Below are 22751 nucleotides of genomic sequence, written 5' to 3'. Positions count from 1 at the left end.
TGTTTTGTTTTGACTGACTTACCTGACAGGACTGTACCATTGTGGGGTTTTGGGGGGGGGGGGGGTTCCTTTGTATTTTGGGCACAGTTTTGCCTTTTTGCACATACATTGTTTGAAAATATATTTAATTCTGGACTATAGGATAATTATGTGGCCAGGTTAATTTGGGGAAGACTATTATTAATTGTTGTTAATAAATAGTTAAAATTTAACCTAAATTGTGTTTTCCTTTGCTGCTGGTTTGGGGCGATGGTAACATCATTACCCACAATGCCAGGTGCTCCAGAAACTGCTCTGATTTCAGATTTATTGTCAGACTACACACATGACATCACATACAACCCTGAGATTCCTATTTCCTGCGGGCGTGGCAGAATTACCCCCAATTGGTATTGCAAAAATAAACTGTACACAGCATAAGCAAAACATGTAAACAAAGAAAGAACTTTAAAGAAACTAACTGTTCAATACAGAGAGAACTGAAGGATTATCAGCCAAGTGCACAAGTATGAGTTTCTGGTTGAGTTTGTTGTTGAGGAATCTGTTGGTAGAGGGGGAGCATGTCTTCCTGAACCTGGCGGTGCGAGTCTTATGGCAATGACACATCGTTCCTGATGGCAGCAGTGAGAACAGAGCGTGTGCAGGGTGGTGCGGGTCTTTGATGATCGCTGCTGCTCTCGGACTTCAGCGTTCCCTGTAGGTGTTCTCATTGGTGGGGAGGGTTTTGCCTCACTTAAAAAAAACCCAATGCAAACTGCAACATGGTCAAACAGGAAAGTCTGCGGACACTAAGATTGTAGTGCAATAGAGACCGAAGTGCTGGAGAAATTCAGAGGTCATCCAGCCATGTCCTCAGCTCAGCTTTCAACACTATCAGAATCAGAATTTATTGTCATGAACAAGTCATGAAATTCGGTGTTTTGCGGCAGCATTATACTGCAAACATTCGTATTATAACCATCTTACAACATTACTATAAATAGAAAATAAATAAAAATAGTAGAGCATGACAAGTCCAAGTGAGGCAGTGTCTTTGGTTCATCGATCATTCAGGGAGAAGCTGTCCTTGTGCCGTTGAGTGCTCGTCTTTAGGCTCCCGTACCTTTTTTTCGATGGTAGCAGAGTGAAGAGGGCATGGCCTGGGGGGTCCTTGAGGATAGAGGCTGCTTTTTTTTAAATCACCGCCTCATGTCGATGTCCTCGATGGAGTGAAGTCAGATGCCTGTGATGTCGCAGGCCGAGTTAACAACCCTTTAGAGTTTATTTTTGTCCTGAGAGTTGGTGCTTCCACACCAAGCAGTGATACAACCAGCCAGAATGCTTTCCATGGGGCACCTGGTGAAGTTTTCAAGAGTTTTCGGTGAAATATCTCAGATTGAGTTCACAGCATTCTCAGGGTGAACAGCCAGATGTTGTGGTCCATGTAGGAACCAATTATGATGAGGTCCTGTAAAGAGAATTCAGGGAGCTATGCTGAAGGACAGGACCTCCAGGGTTGTGATCTCAGGATTGTTACATGTGCCAGGTGTTGGTGAGGTGTGAAGTAGGAGGATAATTATGTGGCCAAAGACATGGTGCAGGAGGGAGGGCTTCAGGTTTGGGGATCACTGAGCTCTCATCCAGGGAAGGGGGGACTGGTTCTGATGAGATGGTTTGCACTTGAATTGTTGGGGAACTAATAACCTCGCAGGAAGGTTTGCTGGTGCTGCTTCGGGCTAGTTTTAACTAGATGTGCAGGTGGATGGGAACCAGAGTGCCAGAGCTAATAGTGGAGGAAGAAAAAGATGAAGAGAAGATTGCAGGTAACGTCACAAGTCCAAGGGTTGCATGTGGTGGACATGTTCTCAGGTACATCTATTTCAATGCAAGTATTGTAGGAAAGGCAGATGAGCTTAGATCATGGATTGGCACGTGGAATTATGACATTGTTGCCATTGGTGAAGCTTAGTTACAGGTGAGGAAGGACTGGCAGCTCAATGTTCCGGGCATCCATTGTTTCAGATTACCTTAATGAACGGCTCAAGCCCAAAATGTCGACTGTGCCTTTATCTTTACTATTTGGAGAACACTGTTTAGCCTTCAGAGTTTCTTCAGGATTGTGCTTTTACTTTTTTCAAGCATGTTCAGAGGTTGTGTGACACCAGAACGAGGACATGGAGTGTGGATTGGTTCTGGGGAACACAAGTGGGAGCTTCTTCTCTCAGAGGGTGGTGGAGTGAGCTGCCAGCTGAGGTAATGGATTCAGGTTTCTTTTTGACATTCAGGAGATGATTGTACAGGTACTTGGATGAAGGAATGTGGGTGGGGGGGGGGGGGTTGATTCTAAGGTCCAGGTGAAGTAAATAGTAAGCCATAGTCAGCCAAAGGGCCTGTGTGTTCTATGGTACATTCAGTGGAGGGTGGTATGTGTTTGGCACACTGTCCTTCATTGGGCAGGGTATAAAGTTGAATTTGTGATTTTGATGTACAAGGAGTTAGTAAGACAACACCTGGAGGACTCTGCAGTTCTGGATGCCCAGCCATAGGAAAGACATCACTAAATAGGAAGGGGTACAGAGATTTACCAGGATGTTCCTTGAAATGAAGAAGAACGAGGGGAGATTTGATGGAGGTTTACAAGACTATTGAGAGATATAGACAGAGTGGATGTGAGTAGTCTTTTTTCTCTTAGATTGGGGGGAGATAAGTATGAGAGGACATGGTTTTAGGGTGAAAGGGGAAAAGTTTAGGGAGAACATTAGGGGGAACTTTTTCACTCAGAGTGGTGGGAGTGTGGAACAAGCTGTCATCTGACGTGGTGAATGCGGACTTAATTAATTTAAGAATAAATTGGATAGATACATGGATGGGAGAGGTCTGAAGGATTATGGAATGGGAACAGGTCTTTGGAACTAGTGGAACAATGGTCAGCACAGACTATAAGGACTAAATGGCCTGTTTTCTGTGCTGTAGCTTTCTGTGGTTCTGATAGAGCAAGGGGAGGGGGAGATGAAAGGGAAGGAGTGGCTTTGCTTGTCAGGAAAAATATCACAGCTGTGCTCAGACAGGACAGATCAGAGGGCTTGACCACTGATGTTATATGGGCAGAGCTGAGAAATGGGAAAGATAACACTAATGAGGTTATATTATAGATTGCCAAACAGTGAGAATTGAAGGAGCAAATCTATAGAGAATTAGCAAGAAACATAAGGTTGTGATAGTAGGAGATTTTAATTTTCCACATATTGACTGGGTCTCCCATACTGTAAAAGAGCTGGATGGCTTGGAATTTGTCAAATGTGTTTAAGAAAGTTTTAAAAATCAATATATATAGGTACAAAGTAGAAATTTCTACTTGATCTCTTATTAGGGAACGAGGCAGGAGAGGTGAAAGTATATGTAGGGGAACACTTTGTGTCCAATAATCATAATGCCATTAGTTTCGTTAATTATAGAGAAGGATCGGTCTGGGCCTTGAGATTCTAAATTGAAGGCGGATTCTGAGGAAATGAGAAAGGATCTAGAAAGAGTGAATTAGGATTATTTGTTTTCGGGCAAGGGTGTACGAGATAGATGGAGGACCTTCAAAGGTGAAAATTTTAGAGTACAGAGTCCTGTCAGGTTTAAAGGTAAAGTTTAACAGACACAGAGAACCTTGGTTTTCCAAAGATATTGGGGATCTGGTTCGGAAGGTGTATAACAGGTATAGGCAACATGGAGCAAATGAGGTACTTGAGGGGTATTAAAAAATGCAAGAAAAATCTCAAGAAAGAAATCAGGAAGATTAAGACATGAAGTTGCTTTGGTAGACAATTTTAAGTGTTTCTACAGATATATTAAGAGCAAAAGGATAGTAAGGGACAAAATTGGTCCCCTTAATGATCAGAGTGGTCGGGTATGTATGGAGCCAGAGAGGTGGGGAAGATCTTAAATGGGCTTTTTTGCATCAGTATTTACTCTGGAAACTGGCATAGACTCTAGGGAAGTGATGAAAACAAGCAGTGAGGTCATGGACCTAAATATGTGAAGAAAAGGCTGTGGATGTTCTTTTTTTTAACATTTTATTTAAGATTTTTTTCCCACACATGTAATTAGTAAACAATTATATGAAACAGTAAGAATTTAAATTTAAGAGAGTTTCAATCATTACATGATGGTTATAACCCCTCCCTCCCATACCCTCCCTCCCTCAAGCCCCCACTCCCAAAGAAAATGATATTTATAAAAAGGATATATAGTAATATAGAGTAGAGGAAAAAGAAAAATATCTTCATGGATTGCTCAGAGGATCGCTTTTCATCACGCAGGACTCCAGGAAGGTTGACATGATCAATTTGGAGAAGAGGAATGACGCAGGTCTCAAGAGGCTGGAAGAACACCACTACGTACTTATACCTAAAATGTGCATATACAGGCTCCAAATTCACAAAAATATACCATATTTGTGGATGATGGCTTCATGGACTTTAGTCAGGCCTTTAACAAGGTCCCACATGGGTGGTTCAGTCAGGGAGGTTCAAAAGCTCAGGATTCATGGTGAGGTAGTAAACTGGATTTGACATTGGCTATACTGGAGAAGCCAGAGAGTGGTAGTGGATGATTGCTTCTCATACTGGATGCCTGTGACTAAGTGGTGTGCCTCAGGAATCAGTCCCAGGGCCATCGTTGTCTGTCATCTATATCAATGACCTGGATGATAATGTGGTAAATTGCATAAGCAAGTCTGCAGCTGAAACTAAGATTGGAGGTGTTGTGGACAGCGAGAAAGGCTTTCAAAGGTTACAGAGGGGTCTGGACCACCTGAAAAAATGGACTGAAAATCACAGATAGAATTAAATGCAGACAAGTGTGAAGTGTTGCATTTTGGAAGGACAAACCAAGAAAAGATATATATGGTAAATGGTAGGGCACCGATGAGTGCAGAAGAAGAGGGACCTGGGAATACAGATGCATAATTCCCTGAAAGTGGTGTCACAGGTAGATAGTTGTAAAGAGAACTTTTGGCATATTGGCCTTTATACATTAAGTATTGAGTATCAGATTTGGGATGTTATGTTAAAGCTGAATAAGACATTGGTGAGGCCAAATTTGGAGAATTGTGTACAGGTTTGGTCAGGTAACTACAGGGAAGAAATCAACGTTTGAAAGAGTGCAGAGAAGATTTAGTCGGATGTTGTCTGGACTTCAGGAGCTGAGGTACAGGGAAAGGTTAAACAGGTGAGGACTTTATTCCCTTGAGGGGAGAGTTGATAGAGGTATTTCAAATTTTGAGGGGTATAGGCAGATATGTTTTTTTTAACCAGAGGGTAGGTGAGATATAAACCAGAGGTCAGGGGTTAAGAGAAAAGGGAAACGTTAAGATGAACTTCACACAGAGGGTGTTGGGAGTGTGGAATGAGCTGCCAGCTGAAGTGGCTCAATTTTTGGATTTAAGAATAATTTGGACAGTTATGTAGACAAGGAGGGGGTATGGAGGGCTGTGGACTGGGTCAAGGTCATTGGGACTAGGCAGAATAATAGTTTGGCACAGACTAGAAGGGCCAAAGATTCTTTCTGTTCTGTGGTTCTATAACAAGAAAAACCTACACTGGTGGTGAGACGGAGGGATCCAGATTTGATCGACAGAGCCAGATCACAGGGATTTAAGTCCAGGCATCCAGAACACAAGGCACAGGTACAAACTACAAAAAGCTATCTCCTGGGCAAAGTGGAGATACTGAACAAGGATGGAAACAAAGAATACCCAACAGCTGTGGCAGGGCCCAAATGACATCACCTGCTTCCAAATCTGGTGACACAGTAGACAGCGTCACTCTCAGTTGACTTCAATCCCCTCTACGCCTGATTTGACCATCAGAACAAGGAAGAACCACTCTGCACCCAGGACATGCTCTGTTCTCGCTGCTGCCATCAGTGAAGGGGTACAGGTGCCACAAGACTCATTACACCAAGTTCAGGAAGTTCCTACCCCTCCAACATCAAACAAGTGAACAACAAACAGAATCATTTAAGAACTCTTACTTTGCACTTTATTTGTTATTGAATATTTATTTTCTATATTGCAAATTGTTTGCACTTCCTTGTTGTAAACATTTCTCTCCTTTATATACTTATCTCTCTTGAGTACAGTTTTTTTCACACCCAATACGAAGAAAATCTGCCTGCCCCACATGAAAAACAATCTCAGGGTTGTATGGTACTCTAAAATCTCAACTGTAAGTCCAGAATGCAGATGCAGAAGATGGTGAATGAGTTACCATGGAATGGACAGGAACAGGCTAGAGCAGGAGGACCTTTAAATTCGAGGGAGATGGAGGCAGGGTTAGATGCAATTGTTGTGAAGATGGTTTAATATGATGTCATAAAACCAGCTCACATGATAGTTCTCTCAGTCAGAGTTCTTTCTGGACCACAATGCACTGTGGGTAATAATATCACTTTAGAACTCATTGGGAGTGGCAAAACATTATATTTTTCCCCATATAAATCTCATATTTATTCTGATAAATTATTTTCACTCTCCCTAAGACTATCATATGTTCTTGAAAGTATGTCCTCAGTGTAAAATCAAGGCCTTCTAGACGTTTATCATTACTCGCTCGCCACTGTAATCTGTGCCTCTTCATTAAGATCACAATCCTCATTTTCTCTGCACCATGTTATGAATTCTGCTCTCCTGGTGAAATTTGCCTCTCCACTTTCTTCCCAGTAAAATAGGTTCCTTGTGGCTTATGAAAAATGTTGATCAAGGAAGCGAGCAGATACATTCCATCAACCCCTTGTCAGGACTCCTCAGACTGTACCTCTCTGCATTCACCTCCATGTTTCATCCCCCATGTGTCCGCCCATTCCACCAGCCCATCCGGATAGTCTACACCTGGGGAGGACTGGGATCGATGTCCCAGGGGATTATTTACCAGTGCTGTCGGAGAGGGATAGACTACTATGGCAGGAGAAATATCTGGAGGATAGTAGAAGGAAGTAAAATAGAGATGGAAGCAAAATGTAGAAAAGGGGAAAATCACAGTGAAGAACAGAAAAAGATCAGTGCAATAGATTAAAAGGCCACATTATAACTTGATTGAAAAAGACACTGAGTGAGAGGGCACTTTATCTGAATGCCTCGAGCACTGGAAACAAGGTTAATAAACTGTTGCACAAATCAGTGTAAATTGGTGTGATTTAGTGGCCATTACACAAACGTGGTTGCAGGTTGGAGATGATTGGGAATGAAATATCCAAGTGCATCAGGTAACTTGGAAGGAGAAGCAGGAAGATACGGGAGGTGGGGCAACACTGTTGATTCGGGATGAGATCAGGGTGATAGTAAAAGCAGAATGTTGAATAAATCTGGGTTGAGATGAGAAATAATAAAGGGACAAAAATCACTGGTGGGAATAGTCCACAGGTGAGCAAATAAAAGCATTACAGTGGCACAGGCACTGGTCGAAGTGTTTTAAAGGACACTGAGGCACCTGGTCAGAGGTCACCACCACAATCACCTCAGCAGTGACACACAAAATGTCGGAGCAACTCAGCAGGTCGGGCAGCATCCACAGAAGGCAACAGACAGCAGGAACCCCACACTCAGAATAGCAGGGAAAGAGGGTAGAAGCCCAAATAATAAAGTGGGGAGAAACATATTACAAGGAAAATCCCCATCAACAAAACAATCCTTAAACCTGGGGCCTCTGAAACATTGACCCTTCGGCCCATGTTTCTGTACAGAACAGAATGCCCAAATTAAACTAAACCGCTGCCCCCACATGAACTACCTCCCTCCATATTTATGGGTTTGTCAAGAACCAACTCCACCTGGTAGCCTGTTTCAGATGCTCACTGCTCTATGCGTAAACTATTCGCCCCAAACATCCTCCTTAACCTTCTTCCCTCTCCCCTCAAACACACACCCTCCAGTGGAGGGGAAAGATGCTGACTGTCCATGGTGAACTTGCTGGTGTCCCCACAGACTGGAGAGCTGAGGGAACTCCGTCCCGCACAGAGAGCAGGTGAACGGTATCTCTCTACTGCAAATTCACCAGTGGCTCTGCAGAGAGGAGGACTGGGCGAATACATTTCCACACTTGCTGCTAAGGAAAGGTTTCTACCTGGTGTGAACTCTCTGGTGTGTGATCAGGTCAGAGGACTGAGTGAATCTGATCCTACAAAAGGAGCAGTTTCTCCCCAGAGTGAATCCGCTGGTGTGCCTGCAGGCCAGAGGGCTGAGAGAACCCCTTCCAGCACAGAGAGCAGGTGAACGGTTTCTCTCCAGAGTGAATTCGCAGGTGTGCCTGCAAAGAAGTCAAATGGGCGAATCCCTTTCCACACTTTCTGCAAGAGAATGGTTTCTCCCCGGTGTGAACCCGGTGGTGTGCCTGCAAGCCAGAGGGTTGAGAGAAACCTTTCCCACACAGAGAGCAGGTGAATGGTTTCTCCCCGGTGTGAACCCGCTGGTGCGCCTGCAGGCCAGAGGGCTGAGAGAAACCTTTCCCACACAGGGAGCAAGTGAACGGTTTCTCTCCAGTGTGAACCCGCTGGTGAGCCTGTAGGCCGGAGGGCTGAGAGAAACCCTTCCCACATACAGAGCAGTTGAACGGTTTCTCCCCAGAGTGAACACGCTGGTGTGCCTGCAGGCCAGAGGGCTGAGTAAAACCTTTCCCGCACAGGGAGCAAGTGAACAATTTCTCCCCGGTATGAATCCGCTGGTGTGCTTGCAGGCCAGAGAACTGAGAGAAACCCTTCCCACATAGTGAGCAGGTGAATGGTTTCTCCCCAGAGTGAACCCGCTGGTGTGCCTGCAGGCCAGAGAACTGAGAGAAACCCTTCCCACACAGGGAGCAGGTGAATGGCTTCTCCCCGGAGTGAACCCGCTGGTGTGCCTGCAGGCCAGAGAACTGAGAGAACCCCTTCCCACACAGTGAGCAGGAAAATGGTTTCTCCCCGGTGTGAACCCTCTGGTGTGCCTGCAGGCCAGAGGGCTGAGAGAAACCCTTCCCACACAGGGAGCAGGTGAATGGTTTCTCCCCGGTGTGAACCCGCATGTGTACCTGCAGGCCAGAGGGCTGAGAGAACCCCTTCCCACACAGGAAGCACGTGAACGGTTTCTCCCCAGAGTGAATCCGCTGATGTGCCTGCAGGCCGGAGCGCTGAGAGAAACCCTTCCCGCACAGGGAGCAGATGAACGGTTTCTCTCCGGTGATAGCCCGTTGGTGTGTCCGCAGGCCGGAAGGCCGAGCAAATCCCTTCCCACACAGTGAGCAGATGAATGGTTTCTCCCCGGTGTGAACCAGCTGGTGTGCCTGCAGGCCAGAGGGCTGAGTGAAACCTTTCCCGCACAAAGAGCAAGTGAACAGTTTCTCCCCGGTGTGAACCAGTTGGTGTGCCTGCAAGCCAGAGGGCTGAGAGAAACCCTTCCCACATAGGGAGCAAGTGAATGGTTTCTCTCCAGTGTGAACCCGCTGGTGTACACGCAGGGCAGAGTGCCGAGAGAACCCCTTCCCACACAGGGAACAGGTGAACGGTTTCTCCCCAATATGAATGCTCTGGTGCCTCAGCAGGTGTGAGGATCGAGTGAACTCCTTCCCATTCACAGAACATTTAAAGGCCCCCTCTCCAGAGTGCATGTTCTGGTGTTGCAGGAGGCTGAAGGACTGGGTGAACGCCTTCCCACACACACGGCAGGTGAACTGACTCTCCCCAGGGAGAACACACTCCTGCTCCTCCAGGTCCTTGGAGATTTGAGTGCCCTTCCCACAATCAGAGCAGGGGAATGGGCTCCCCCTAGTGGAGACATACTGGTGTTGCAGCAGTGCCTCAGAGCTGGCGAATCCCTCCCCACACTCGGAACAGGGGAACGGGCTCTCTCCAGTGTTAGTGCAGTGATGCGTTTCCAGCAAGTCCAAAGAAAGCCTCTCATCACCACGTGCTTCACTTTGGAGTGTTTTATCTGATGTATCACTGGTCATCTGATCCTCCATGTCGGCCAATCAATTCAAGTCCAGTTCACGCACAATGAGTGCAGTTTCTCCATGTGGTGATCTCCGTACTCCTAAAACATTGATAAATCTGGCTGATACCATGGTCCCGAGGTATCCATTTGGAGTGTCAGACCATAATGTGGCATTGCCTGAAGCTTCTTGCCTGGAAATGCACCGCTTGCTTAACCCTGTGAAGAGAAGATGATGGAGTGAGAAGCAGCAAGGCATTCTCTGCAGCCAATGTTCCAGAACGACACACCCTGGATAGGAAGAGAGGCAACAAACATAAGGGAGCCAGGAACTGATTATGAACCCAGGATTTACTGTTATGTGGGGTCTAGTTCTGTGAACACACGATGATAGGAGGGAGAGAGCAAAAATTCTTTCATACTTTTATGTATAAGCTCATGGCAGCTATTGTTTCGGAGGTCAATGATCGCATTACCTGTATTACCTAGAATCCTCAACAGTCCAGAAACTATTCTAAATGAGTTTCAAAAACATGTTGTTGCATCCCATGTCAACTTTCCAATGTGATGACCAAAGGATTGCCAACTTCCAACCCATTGTAATCACCCAACCCACCAACAGTCACATTAGAGACCTGTCACTCAACCGCTATCACCCCACGTGACACCGTCCAAGTGGGAAACAATGAGGCTGGAGGCCATGTTATGAAAATAACTGGAAGTGGTGAGTTCAGAGATGGCGAGTGATACAGTGGTTTAACAAGTTTTGGTGGGGTCCTGTTGGAGGGATAAGAGGAGGTCTTAGAGTCGCTGTCTGGCTTCGCCCAGATACAGGTCTGTGTGCCAGACCACAGCAATGCCACCCTTGTCTGCAGATTTGATGGTGAGATTGGGATTAGTGTGGAGAGAGTGGAGGGCCAAAGAGGGAGCGAGATCGAAATGGTGAATTTGAGATGGTTGATGTCTCAGCGGCAGTTGGAAATATAAAGGTCCAGAGGAGGCAGAAGGCTTAAACAGAGTGTCCAGGAGGAGGAAGGTTTAAACAGGGAGAAAAGGTCTGTTGTGAGGTGTGGAGAACCTGCCGGTAGAAGTGGGCACAGAAACAGAGCCGACAGTTCAGCATTTTGGTGTGTGCAGATCTCTTGAGATATGAGCGAAGGGGGATAAGGTAAGGGGGGAGGTTTAAGAGGGACTGGAGGGGCAACATTTTCACCCAGAGGGTGGTCCGTATCTGCATCAGCTGCCAGAGTAAGCTGCAGAGGTGGGTCCCCATGTCAACCCCAGGAAGCCACTATCATTTGAAAACCACACATCATTCCCACACCAACATGTGGCTTCATGCATTGCCAAACCAAAGCCACCCAGACTGGAAGAACAGCACCTCATATTCTGTCTGGGCACCTTCTAATTGGGTAGCATTAACATCCGACTCCTCCAGTTTCCACTAGAACCTCCGTCCCGTCTCTCTTTCCTTCCCTACTCCTCTGTCTCCTTTCTTCCAGTTCTGCATTCACAGAGCGAACACCCTCCCCAGCCCAATTCTCAGCTTTTCTCCCCTTCTCTGTTCTGCATGTCCATCTCTGGCTTCTTGGCTTTTTCCTTCCCTCCTCCCTCCCATCTTTTTATTCAGGGGTCTACCTGTTTTTCACTCATACCATGACGAAGGGCTCAGGTCCCAAATGTCCCTCCTCTGGATGCTGCGGCACCTGCTGAGTTTCTCCAGACCTTTTGTGTATTTAGTACAATCATAATGTCTGCAGACTTTGTTTCACACTTTGACTGACAGTTGCTTTGACTATAGTAAGTGAAGACTTTGTTTGTGTGTCACAGGGTGGGGGGGATGAAACACAGCAGTCGGGATTACCAATTGCAGTTTTGTAGAGGGGACGGGGTGCACTGCCATTAGAATTTGTTTATTTTAAGCCGAGGAATGGGTGAGAGTTCTGACTCACAATGCACTGTGGGAAATATCACTTCCATTAACCTGCGGGACAGCAGCAAACAAGTCTTTTTCAAGTTCAAGTTTATTATCGCCCAATTGTACAAGTACAACCCGACCTAATGGTCCTTGGTGCAAAAACACGCACACAACCAGACATAACGCATATACATACAAGCAATATATATGCAGTGCATACATAAAAATTATTTAATAAATAGTAAAGTCTCGGAGGATTAGTATGAGCAGTTCATTCAGCAGTCTCACTGGATGTTTCACAGTCTCTCAGCTGTTTCTCAGCCTGGTGGTGCTGGCTCAGACACTCCTATATCTCTTTCCTGATGGGTATAGTTGAAAGATGCTGTGTGCAGGGTGGATGGGAGGGGTCCTCCATGATTTGCATGCTCTCTTCAAACAACAATCCCAATATATCATGTTGATTTGGGGGTGGGGGGGGGGGGGTGGGGTGGGGAGACCACAGTGATCCTCTCTGCCGCTCCTACCATCCTGTGGATTGACCAATGGTCTACAGAACTGTACACTATGATGTAGACAGTCAGGATGCTCCTGCTGAGACTCAGATTGTAATTCCCACACCATTTCATGAGGATTTCCGCATCTTCTCTGTAGTGCATCTCATCGTTGTTGTGTCATCTGCTAACTTGATGACTCTGTTGGAGCTGCATCTGGCGCTGCAGTCATGGGTCAGTAGTGTGAACAGGCGCGGGCTGACCACACAGCCCTAAGGGACTCCAGTGGTCAGCGTGACAGTCTCTACGTTCTGCTGCTGACCTGAACAAACTGCTTTCTGGACCATTTCAATGCCACCTTTTTCCTTGCTCAATAGTAACTGAATATTTAGTTAGATCCCTAAGTACAATATCCCAAAATACATTATTTCAAAGTTACAATAGTTACATTCTCATGTTTTTAGTGAAATCTCATGTTTTCCCACCAAATCTCATGCTTTTTACCTGATTTCAACTTGCGATAATTTCAACCTATGTTGCGAGTCCTGGAACCGAACCCATTGTTGGGGTTCTACCAGTATTATCTCTCTCTTTTTCGTACATGGAACTTGGGAAAAACATCTAAGGATTTTGCACATTCTCCTCATGTCTGTGTGGGTTTTTTCTGGGGGTTCCTGTTCAAAAACGTGTATCAGGGGTGTTGGTTAATTGGGTATAAATTGGGCAGCATGGACTCATGGGCTGAAATGGCCTGTTACCATGCTGTAGACTAAATTTAATTTTAAATTTAATGACATCACATACAACCCTGAGATTCTTTTTCTGCGGGCAAGGCAAAATTACACTTATTGTTAGTGCAAAAAAACTGTACACTGCATATGCATGTAAACAAATAAAGAACTTTGTACAGACAACGAATGTAAACAAACTGACTGTGCAATACTAAGAGAATTAAAATGAATCAATAAATAAAGTACACAATAGTCCTTAAATGAGTCCCGATTGAGTTTGTCATGGAGGAGTCTGATGGTGGCGGGGTAGCAGCTGTTCCTGAACCTGGTGGTACGAGTCATGACACCTATACCTCTTTCCTGACGGTAGCAGTGAGAACAGAGCGTGTGCTGTGGGTGTTTGATGATTGGTGCTGCTCTCCAGTGGCAGCATTCCCTGTAGATCAGTGGTTCTCAACCTTTTTCTTTGTGATTAGTACGGATAGTTATGTAGGTGGAAAGAGAAAGTTTGAAAACCACTGTTTTAATTATACCTGACTAGTTATGTGCACGGTTTCAGAAAGCCAAAGGAAATGGGCCAATGACAATTTTTTCCAGTGATTCTCAACCTTCCCTTCCCACACACAGAACACCTTAAGCAATCCCTTACTAATCACAGAGCACCAATGGCATAGGGATCATTTAAACTGGTATGTGAGTGGAAATAAAAGGATTGAGAACCACTGTTGCAGATGTTCTCAATAGTGGGGAAGATTTTGCCTCTTATGTCCTTGGCTGTGTTCACTACATTTTGCAGGGCTTTACCCTCATGGGTACTGGTGTTCCCATACCAGACCGTGATCACACATCTTCAGAAATTTGCCAGGGTTTCTGGTGTCATACCAAACCTCCACAAACTCCTGAGGAAGAAGTGCTGATGTGTTTTCTTAAAAATGCATTAGTGCGCTAGGTCCAGGAAAGATCCTTTGAGAACATTATATCCAAGAACTTAAATTTGCTCAACCTCTCCACCTCAGATCCCCAATGATCACTGGATTGTATATCTCTGGCTTTCCCTTCCTAAAGTTAACAATCAGCATCTTAGTTATGGTGACATCGAGTACAAAGTGGCTGTTGGTGCACCATTTTGCCAAGTTTTCAATCTCCCTCTTGTGTGTTGACTCATCCCCTTCCTTAATACAACCCACTATTGTTGGCAAATTTGTAGATGGTGTTATTGTCGTACCGAGCCACAGAGACGTAGGAGTAAAGTAGGTGGCTAAGAACGCAGCCCCGTAGAGTTTCAGTACTGATCGAGATTGTGGAGATGTTACCAATCCTCACGGATTGTGGTTTGGAGGTGAGGAAATCATGATCCACTTACGCAGCAAGACATTGAGTCCTACAGCCTTGAAGTTTGCTGATCAGTTTTGAGGGGATGATGGTGTTAAATGTGGAACTGTAGTCAGCTGTAGACCTGATTAATGCATCTTTACTGTCCAGGTGTTTGTGCAGACCTGTTCCTGATTGGCACAATACTGTGGGCCAAAGGGCTTGTATTGTGCAATAAATTTTAAAAATCTAAGTCACTATATATTATGGATTTATGCTAAAGTATCTGTTTAGCTGTGGCAAGTATGAATTTCAGAGCATGGTATATTACAAAAAACATTATTATCTCCACATCTGTGTCCCAAAAACTGGCCTCCCCAAAAACTGGCCTCCCCAAAAACTGGCCTCCCCAAAAACTGGCCTCCCCAAAAACTGGCCTCCCCAAAAACTGGCCTCCCCAAAAACTGGCCTCCCCAAAAACTGGCCTCCCCAAAAACTGGCCTCCCCAAAAACTGGCCTCCCCAAAAACTGGCCTCCCCAAAAACTGGCCTCCCCAAAAACTGGCCTCCCCAAAAACTGGCCTCCCCAAAAACTGGCCTCCCCAAAAACTGGCCTCCCCAAAAACTGGCCTCCCCAAAAACTGGCCTCCCCAAAAACTGGCCTCCCCAAAAACTGGCCTCCCCAAAAACTGGCCTCCCCAAAAACTGGCCTCCCCAAAAACTGGCCTCCCCAAAAACTGGCCTCCCCAAAAACTGGCCTCCCCAAAAACTGGCCTCCCCAAAAACTGGCCTCCCCAAAAACTGGCCTCCCCAAAAACTGGCCTCCCCAAAAACTGGCCTCCCCAAAAACTGGCCTCCCCAAAAACTGGCCTCCCCAAAAACTGGCCTCCCACACCTGGCATCCAGGTGTGTGACCTTGCACCACTAAGCCCTGTGCTGCACTGATGTTGTGGTTCCCCGCAGGACCTTCTCCGAGACTTGCTTTTCCACTCTGGCGACCTGCGCCAATCTGTTTCTTCTTCTGAGTCCATAACACTCGAGGTCTGGGCTGTCGAACCAAGGGCATCACCATCCAGGGAACCCACTCTATGGATCTTTGATATTAAATAAAACTGCCACCATCCCTGTTCTACAGGCAGATGAAACATGTACAGGGCCTTCGATGGAAACACTGGACAGATACAACTCTACTGTTCCATTCCTCCCGGGTCCGCATCAATGACAACAGCTGCAGTAGCACCACCATCCTGAGATGTCCATTGGTTTGGTCTCAAAACAACCTCAATCACTGCCTCTCCGTGACAATAAACTTGAACACGTTTGGTTTTTTTGCTGTTGAGGTTATTAATGAACTCTTGGTCTCTGCTGTTCCACAAGAGGGGGAATGGAGTCAACATTACCCGGCACTCCAGAAAGTGCTCCATCTGCCTCACTTTAAGAAACAATATCAACAGCAACATGGTTGGGGCAGAACAGTTGGTGTAACAGTTAATGCAACACCTTTACAGCACCAGTGATTGGGACCAGAGTTTGAATCCCATGCTGACTGTAAGGAGTTTATACGTTCTCTACATGTCTGCATGGGTTTTCCCCAGGGGCTCCAGTTTCCTCCCACTGTTTGAAATGTACCGGAGTTGTAGTGTTATTGGTGTAAATTGGGCAGCATGGGCTTAAAGGGACTGTTACTGCACTGTATTTCTAAATTTAAACAGGAAATGCTGCAGACACTAAGATTGGAATGTAACACACAAAAGAGCTGGTAAAATTCAAAGGTTATCCATCTATGACCTCAGTCTACAGCTCAGTTTTCAACACCATCATACCCTCAGTATTGGTCAACAAGCTCCAAAACCTGGGGTTCTGCACCCCCTCCTTCCCTGCAACTGGATCCTTGACTTCCTCATCGGAAGACCCCAGTACAAATTGGAAACAATGTCTGCTCCTCACTGACAATCAACACAGGCAAACCACATGGATACTTGCCCACTGTTCTACTCTACACCCATGAATGTGGAGCTAGGCACAATTCAAATGCCATCTACAAATCTGCCAATGGCACTACGGTCATCAGCAGAATCACAGACGGCAAAGAGGAAGCGAACAAAGGGTTGTGAACTCAGCCAACACTACCATGGGCATCAGTCTTCACTCTATCGAGGACATCCACAAGTCACAAGTATGAAGTCACAGACCACTCATCCATCTGTGGAAAGACAGCTCTGCACCAGCCAACATCACACTGGAGGGACCCAAACCTGTTCAACCCAACTTGGGACACACCTGCACTGCCCAGTCCAGCTCCAGTAATGCACAGCAGGGTGATGGACAAGGAGAGACAAATCACTGCCCTACAAGGACACAACTTCAGCACAGGGACAGGGGTAGATGAATTTCTGGAATGTCTATCCCAGTGGGTTGGGAAGGCCAGATCACAGGAGAAATGATCATGTTGTGAATTATCTGAAAATTGTGAGTGATGTGGAACTGACAGGGAAGAGGAGGTCAGTCCTGGGGCAGATCAGCAATGATTCCACTGAATGGTGAGGCAGGTCTGAGGGGACAGGTGGGAAACTCCTGCTTCGGTTTCTGTGGTGATGTGTGGACACAGGACTGTGTCAGTGACTGTCCGATTGTGTGTGGAATTAGGGAACCATTGTGGAAAATACTCAGAGAGATGATCAACAGCTTGGTCAAAGTGGGAGGGTGCAAGGATCATCTCAAAGGCCAAAGGGTTCGGGGAGACAAGCTCAGAGCTGAGGGCCTCAGCCACTGCAGGCTTATCATCAGAGTTGTTCAGCAGAGAAACTGCCCTTTGGCCCACCACATCTATGCTGACCATCACCTCAATCCACACCAACTCCATCTTCCTGCATTGATTCCATGTACCTCCATGTCCTGTTCATTCAAGTACCTGTCCATTTGCCTCTGTTCCTGCCTCCACCATCTCCTCTGGTAGCTTATCCCAGACACTAACTCTTCTGTGTGAGACACATTTATCCCTCAGTTCCCCTTTAAACCTCCCTCTCACCTTCAACCCATTCCCTCCAGTTTTACACACTTCTCCCAGGGGAAACAGACCCTGTCTGTCAACCTGATTGGTGCCTCTCATCATTTTATACCCCCCTGGCATTTCCCCTCCCTCGGCCACCTACTCAGTCCCTCTCCCTAGGGAAACCTGCAAAGGCTGACCCTATCCCTCTTCATAACTCAGGCCCTCCAATTCAGGCACCATTTTGAGAGTCTTTTTTGCACACTGCAGTTTAATGGCTCCTTTGTTGCAGTGGGACAACCAGAACCTTACATCACGCTCCAAGTGTGGAGCAACCAGTATTTTGTACAACTGGAAGATCACATTCAAAATTCTGCACGCAATGATTCATCTGATGAAGGCAAGCATGCCATTAACCTTCTGCCCCACCCTGTGCCTCTGCGTCACCACTTTCAGGGTACTTGCATCCTAAGGTCTCTCTGTTCCACAGCACCGCTGGCTTGGTTTAATTCCCCAAAATGCATCATTTTGCATTTGTCTGAGTTAAACTCCATCTGCCATTCCTTTGCCCACTTTCTCAGTAGGTTTCTATCCTGATGTCACTGTCCACTGTACCCACCCAGTGTGATATCCTCTGTAAACATGCTGACACTGCCTCCTACATTCTCATGAAAGTCATTCATGTATCAGTAGAGGACCTAACTCCGATCCCTGCAGAACACAGGGTCTAATCTGAAAGGAGAAATGATTGGAGTGCAAACTGAGGTCACAGATCGGGGAGGAGAGATGGGTCACAATACTGGGGAGGCTACAGAGAGGGTGAGGGCCAAGGCAGGATTTGAACATCAGCATGAGATTGCTAATACTGAGGAAGGGAGCTGGAGGAGTGAGGCCATGACAGATACTCACTGATCAGAGTCCAGCAAGCAGGAAGAGCAGATACTGAGGTCCACTGTGAAGGAGCAGTCAGGTCACAGATCCACATGGGAATGGCAGAGATCAAAGATTAGCTCATTTGATACAATTGCCACCTTCTCCATCTCTCCACGTCAATCTGTAAATCACGAGAAGCTGATTAGATCATCTCTCATCCTTCTAAATTCCTGCAAGTGCAGACCGACTCCACTTCAGTTCAGACCATAATCTCAAGCTCCGATATTTAGATGAAAAAAAAAACAAAATCTGGAGTTGCTGGAAGTCTGAGACAGTCAAAAACTGCTGAAAATCCTCAGCAGCTCAGGCAGTGTCTGTGGTGAGGGAAACAGAGTTGACACATGCTTTGGAAACTCTGGTTCTCTCCCTGGAGATGTTGCCCAACCTGCTCCAAGTGTTTACAGAATCTTATGCCTCCATCTCTAGATTGGAGTTCCTGTCGGTTTGTCTTGGAATCACCATTTGGAGGGATTGTTTCTCCAGACAAAGCCTTACAATTCAGCTAGAGTCAAATCCCAGTGTTGGGTATAAACTCCATGGCCCTGTGTCCTCAGGCTGAGATTAGGACCAGACCCAACACTTCAATTCCAGGACAGCTCCAGTACCTCGCTGGTTTTCTCTGCTCCGCCCTGTTAGCATAGGAGAGGATCCAACTGCCTTCTTTCTCACCCATGACTCTCTTCATAGAGGTGGTCGCAGAGACAGACAACACAGAAACAGGCCACTCTGCCCAATTCATTCCAACTATTTGAGTCAGTCCCAGTTGTTTGTGTTTGGACCATGAACCTCTGAACCTTTCCCATCCATGTGCCTATTTAAATATCTCTTATTGGCCATAATTGTCCCCACCTTTGCATCTTCCCCTGGCAGCTCCTTCCAGATCCACACTATCCTCTGTGGGTAAAAGTTGCCCCTTGGTTGTCCATGATCTCCCCAGCACTGGGAAAATGTCATCACTATTCACTTTGTTTATTTTATCTTTTTTTTTTAAATATCTTTATTGAATTTAATAAAAAGCACACACATAGATTAATACATATGCTGGAATTTTAAAAAAGACCAAAAAATTGAACATTTCAAATAAAACCTTGATCATACATGGTATAAATTGTGTGCACCCTTTCAAATCAAACCATTATCTCCAAATATTGGGAAAAAAAAGAAAAAAACCCTGTTAATCAAATCCCTCCCTCTAAACAAGGCAAACTTGCATATCTAATATCTTTGGCTTGGCTTCGCAGACGAAGATTTATGGAGGGGGTAAACAAAGGATGATATTCGGAAACCAGACAACGCTGTTCAGGAGGATCCAAACACCCTAATTATGATAAAACTCTATGAATGGGCCCCACGTCTTGTAAAAAAAAAAAATCACCTTTACATTTTTCACATTATATCTGATCTTTTTCTAAACTTATGAAGGACATGACCTCCTGCAAGCATTGAGCATGGGTAAGTGAGTGCTGTCTTTCCATTTCATCAGATTTGCCTGTCTACTCCTGCTTCTGAGATGAAGTCAATAGTATTTCCTCTTTTTGAGAAAAAACAAATTGACCAATTTGACCTAAAAAAAATGGATGATAAAGTTGGAAAGTATTTTTTCCAAAAATTTTCTAAACTGGGACAAGACCAGAACATATGTATCAATGAAGCCCCCCCAAAAAATTTACATTTAATCACATAATGGATCAATATCAGAATAAAAGCAAGATAGTTTAACTTTTGAAATATGTATTCTGTGTACAACCTTAAATGGCAACAATGTCACATACATTGATTCATTAATCAAATTTAGAACAATATCCCATTCCTCATCTGGAAGTGACAAATCCAAATCTAAAACACTCTTAATCTTAACTAGAAAAATTGTTCTCAAATCCATCAAATTACTCATTTGATAAAAATTACTTGACTGGCCTTCTTGGGTGGAAATGGAACTGATTTTTTCTTTAAAAAAATCCATGTTGGCAGCCCTTGGGTCCTTCTTACTTTTTCCCCCCTAAATTAATAAGTAGCCCAATGATGAGAGATAGATTGATAATATGGGCACAATTTAGAAACATATTTGGAATCAATATTATTTCTCTTGCGAGTTGTATTATAACTAATAATCTTTTTTAAAAACCTTCTTTGTCAGATGCAAGTTTCAGAGAGTGGTGTGGACAGGTGATTAATCACTTTAAAGATTTTTTTTTCAAAATAATTTTGGTTCTTTTGAACAACTGAGGGCTAAATTTAAATTACTCAAGTCATCTTTTTCAGATATCTACAAGTCAGACATTTTAATCAGTCCAATCTTTCGGAATTTCCACTGATTTCTGAAACAAACGTTTACTTTCTTTGACACAATTTTCTCACAGAGGCTCAGTATCAATGTGCTTTTTAGGGAACCCCCCCCCCCCTCACCTCCCTCCCCCTGAAGGTCACCGTCACCCTCCAAAAGTTCAGGGAACGCAGTCTCTTCTCATGACACAACCCCTCCCGGTGCCATGACCAGGACATGTTTGCAGCCAGTTTGGCCCCTCACACCCTCCTCGCTGCTTCACTTGTCGCTGTCTGTGCTGCCCACTGAACAGCTTCCATTGCACCTGGATGTTGCCCTCACTCCCTGCCGGACTCGCCCCAGCCGACCTTTGTGCCGCTCGCCCCCCTCCCCGAAGCCGCTGATCGCCAAAGACCGCACTGAATCCCTGGCAGCGCGGCTCAAACCAGGGCCGGGCCTGCGCCTCCAGAACACGGAACTTACCTGCTCCCGGGCCCCGAGAACACGGCACTCACGCCCCCTCCCCGGGCCCCGAGAACAGGCACTCACCCCCCACCCACCCACCGGGCCCCGAGAACACGGACACCCGGCCGCTCAGGGCCCGCAGAGCCCAAGGGAAATCTCACCTCCACGACTAGCCTCAGTGGGCCGGTCCGTCACTGAGGGAACGGCGCTCATGATGCTACGCGTGTCTATGGCGTCAGCGCGCACTCCTCTGCCTGCGGCTGGGCGGCCGCGACCCGGGAAGGGACGGATTGAGCTGTCAATCAGAGAGGAGCGGCCCGGGGGAATTCGGGTTTGAGCTTTACAGAGACATTCCTCGTTAAATCTGCAACCGGGAAGCGAAGTATTAATTGGAACTGGGAATAAGATGGAATAAAGCAGCGAGGAAGGGGTGACAGTCAGGAACGGGAAGAATAGCAGTCAGTCCAGGGCACCTCAATAACATGTTTAGCAATTTGCATCTTGTAAAGGGGGGGTGCACCGTGCACCGGCCCTGTGGCTCTTAGAAGAGGTCAGCTATTGTGATAAAGGATTCTATTGCCAGGGAACAGATCAGAGGTTCTCTGGAAGGGAATACCACAAGATCATTAGCGGGATAGTCCATTGCACCTGGCTAATTTACTACCCTTTTCAACCTATTCTGCCTTCTCCTCCCAACCTTTGATTGCTCAAGGCAACGAATTTCACAAATTCACCCTGTCTGCATAAAGAAATTCCTCCTCTCTTTTCTAAAGGGACGTTTTGTATTCCGACGCTGAACTCTCTGATCACAGACTCCCCCACCAGTGGAAACCTCCTCTCTATGTCCACTATATCAGTATTCTATGGGTTTTGATGAGACCTCCACCCTCATTCTTCTAAACCTTGGTGAATACAATCCCAGAGCCTTCAAATTCTTACATGAAAAAGATTCATTCCAGGATTAATCCTTGTAATTAAACCCTGTGCCCTCTCCCCCATCCTTTCTTTGATATGGAGCCCAATGCTTCATAAAGCCTCATTACATCCCTAGTTTTATTTAGACATACAGCAAGGTAACAGGCCTTTTTGGCCCTCAAGCACATGCCGCCCAATTAACCTACAATCCCTGATACATTTCAGAGGGTGGGAGGAAACCTAATTTAGGAGATCTAAAGGAAATGGAGTTTTAAACAAATTTTGAAGAAAAATCCTAATTTTAAACCCATGTAGACATGAAACTTATCCAACGCCAAGCCCACTAATGGAGTAAAATAACCTAACAAAAAATTTATGGGATCTAAAGGAAATTGAATTTTAAACAAATTTTGAAGAAAAATCCTAATTTTAAACCCATGCAGACACATGGAGAACATACAAACTCCTTACAAATAGCGTGGGATTCGAACCCTGGTCCCTGTTACTGGCACTGTAACATTATTGCCTAACCACTATGCTAACCGTGCTGCCCAGTTGAGTGGGCAATTCACATCAGAGTAGTGTGACAGATTATTTTATATTGTATATAAATATGTTTTAAAGAAGATAAATTGTGGCAGGGTTTTTTTTTAGTGTAGGTCACATTCAGATCTCATTTAAAATGCCAGAGCTCCGCTCAAGCCAGACAGTCCCCGCTCCAGGTGCCTTTGCAAAAACTTTGAAGGATGCCTATAGGGACTTCACAAGTAGGTGTTTTTTTTTAACTTTATTTAGTATTTTTTCAATAAAA

The 22751-nt window shown here is 45.5% G+C and overlaps 1 pseudogene; it reads right to left on the bottom strand.

Annotated features, from left to right (window-relative positions):
• Window positions 1-4180: 4180 nt before the first annotated feature.
• LOC138764735 (zinc finger protein 208-like) overlaps window positions 4181-22751 on the bottom strand; it is a 37559-nt pseudogene continuing 18988 nt past the window's right edge.

This window comes from Narcine bancroftii, chromosome 5 (assembly GCF_036971445.1).
Source record: "Narcine bancroftii isolate sNarBan1 chromosome 5, sNarBan1.hap1, whole genome shotgun sequence".
NCBI classification, from domain to species: domain Eukaryota; kingdom Metazoa; phylum Chordata; class Chondrichthyes; order Torpediniformes; family Narcinidae; genus Narcine; species Narcine bancroftii.
This window is presented reverse-complemented; position numbering and strand designations above follow the sequence as displayed.